This window comes from Centroberyx affinis, unplaced genomic scaffold (genome assembly GCF_046629955.1).
Source record: "Centroberyx affinis isolate AG114_WGS23_722 - 3 ecotype Tasmania unplaced genomic scaffold, CSIRO-AGI_Caff_v1 ptg006704l_1, whole genome shotgun sequence".
Classification (NCBI taxonomy): domain Eukaryota; kingdom Metazoa; phylum Chordata; class Actinopteri; order Beryciformes; family Berycidae; genus Centroberyx; species Centroberyx affinis.
In genome coordinates, this window is record NW_027283401.1 from 24,569 (window position 1) to 27,500 (window position 2,932).

The window sequence follows — 2,932 nt, forward strand, 5'->3', positions numbered from 1 at the left end:
AGAACTTCTTTGTTTTACTTATAAAACAAATGATGCTTTTATTGTGGTGTTAAAAAAAAAATGCCTCACAAGGACTTCATCAAACATTTTTTAACATCAAAATAAAAGGAATATTTTTTACTCAGAAGAGTTCTGAGTATCAGAGTATTGCCAACTGTTGTCAGCTCTCTTCAAAGGAAAATCAAAAGTCACAAGATGTGACATCATACACCAATTTTCATATGAATATACACTTTATTTGGAAAGTCTGATACTCTGCTGATACTCAATCTGGTGATTATAATGTCAGTAAAAAGTTTAGGTGATACAACAGTGTGAACAGTAATCTAGATATTCAGGTTAGGGTTCATGTCAGAGTTCGGGTCTTCTGGAAGATCGAGATCATTAAGGACTTGCAGTAGATAATGTGTGGACTACCTGAGGAAAATCAGCTGGACACTGGTGTTGTCTTGGGGAATTTTTAAGATTTTTTTTAGAACTCTTTGATAAACTGAGAGAGCTGAATAAAGACAGTAGAAACCAGTAGAACCCTGGGTAAATGATAATGTACATGAAGATGTTAAGAATAGAAATTAGCAATATTCTAAGTTCAGAAAAAAGAGAGATGATCAGAGTTGGGTAAATTACAGAAAGTTAAGGAATGAGTAGATTGATGAATTGATTACACAGAAAAGACGATTTTAATGAGAAGATGATGGAATATGCAAATGAGTCCAAAATGCTTTAACAGGTTAAAAACAAAAACATGTAACAGCAGCCTCTGGGAACAAGATTTCATCAAATAGGAAGGAGGTGACAAATATTCTTAATAATGATCAGGACAATGAAGACTCACATCATCAGTTTCACTCTCATGAAGGTTTTGGAGCTTTTCTTTGGAACCAGTTTCTGAGGAAACTGAGCTGGAGAAGCTGAACAACCTCAACTGGTTTTGATAAAATCCCAGCTAGATTTCTTAAGGAGGCTGCTGAATTTATCACTCCATGTATTACCATTATCATTAATTTGTCCATCAGAGGGAAAAATTCCTACATGATCTTAGTCTGCCAGGATCTTTCCACTGTTTAAGAAAGGAAACAGTCTTGATCAAGGCCAGATTCTATTTTGTGATCACACACAGCTGTGTATGAATTTCAGTCCGGCTTTTGAAAATCTCACTGTACTGACACCTGCCTTCAAAACTTGATGGATTTTATTAGAAAGGAGGTAGATGAGGGAAAATAGAATGCAAGTTGTGGATATTGGGGGACTCTATATAGAATGTGGGGTTCCACAAGGCAGTGTATTGGGTCCACTATTCATTGTATGTAAATGGTCTGAAGGCTACTTGTTCTTGTGATCTCTCTTTATATGCAGACGACTCAGCATTAGTGGTTTCTCATAAGGATCAAAGTAAAGGTGAAAATTTACAGATCTACTAAATATCAGCAGATGAATGTCAGATAATCGGTTTTCACTGCATATCAGAAAAACAGAATCAATACTGTTTGGCGTGAGGATGAAACTGGCTTTGAAGTTAAAGTTGGTGAATCCTGTGAAGGACAAATACTTGGGATGTGTGTTGGAGAGCCATATGTGAGGGAAAGGTCGGGACCGAACAATAATATAGCAAAATATAGCAAATTTGATTATTAGCCAAAACATTTTATGGTGTAAAGTAGATATACCATGAGCTATGAGTTTGTGAAGCAACTCTATTTGTTCCAGTAGAACATTTCAACTTTGTTTTACAGAAATCGTGTTTTATTCCTGGGTTTCTTGTGAAATACGACACTACCCACAAGCTTTAGCGAGTTCCTTAGAAACCAGAGAAACGTTCACATGTTGGTAGGCAGACTGGAGCAAAGTAACGTTAGTCAACTAGCAACCTGCGCCGCTCCATGAAAATCAATAAACACTATTATATTATAATATTATATCACTATTTAGTATCACTGTTGAAAATGAGGCAAGGCGAACTGATGACATCACTCATAACACTGTATGGGATGAGTAAGAAACTTTATGTACAGTCTTTCACCCAGGACCTGTTTGTTTCTCACATTTTCTGAATCTATTGTGATTCAGATGGAAGCTTGTTGGTTCAGTTCAAAGCTTAAAACTCTTTAAGAACATGAAAGGAACAAAGGAACCAGGGAGTCCGCTCCATATGTGATCCGCAGAAATATTGTCAGAGTGAGTGCTCGCTACTTCCTCCTCTCTGTCCTGAAGTGGGTCAGCATCAGTCTGAATGGGCTTCTTCCACCAGAGTGACTTAAAGTGGTGATTATACTTGAAATTTAGCATTTAGTGTTATGGATGTTTTTGTATTTAAAGCATTAATTCATGTGTATTTGACATGATGAGTTGTTTTTTATTGCAAATGATTTGTGTGTACATATGTGAATAAACAGGTTTATACTCAAAAATATTTTCCTCACTCAAAATACTTTTATGACAGACACCATAATACTGCAAAATATACATTTCACAATACTTAGGATAAGTTTAGAAAAACCTTTCCAATGTACGAAAAAACTGGCCAAAAATGTAAAAAAAGAAAAAGAACAGCAGCTGTCATTGTTCCAGCACTTTGTGTTGGACCACAATAAAGAACACAAACCAAAACAACAGGCTGCCAGGCCACTGAATTATCATTATAACAAGTATTATTATTGTTAGTGTCTATCCCTTGTGCAGTATGAGGTGATCAGCTGACTCCTGTTCTGCTCTGGTGTGTGCTGCCCTCTGCTGGCCCTATGGAGAATCACACCCAAACAAAAGACAAATAAAATATAACAGCAATGAGAAAAGGCAAAATTTTCTGAAGAAAATGTGTGCGCTTGCTTCAGCTTCAAAAGGCAGAAACAAAGAGTTTAAATGTCTGTACATTTTGAGTATTTTGATCAGGTGTTTGGAGCAGTATCTGAAGTTATAGTAGCAGTAGAAAGAG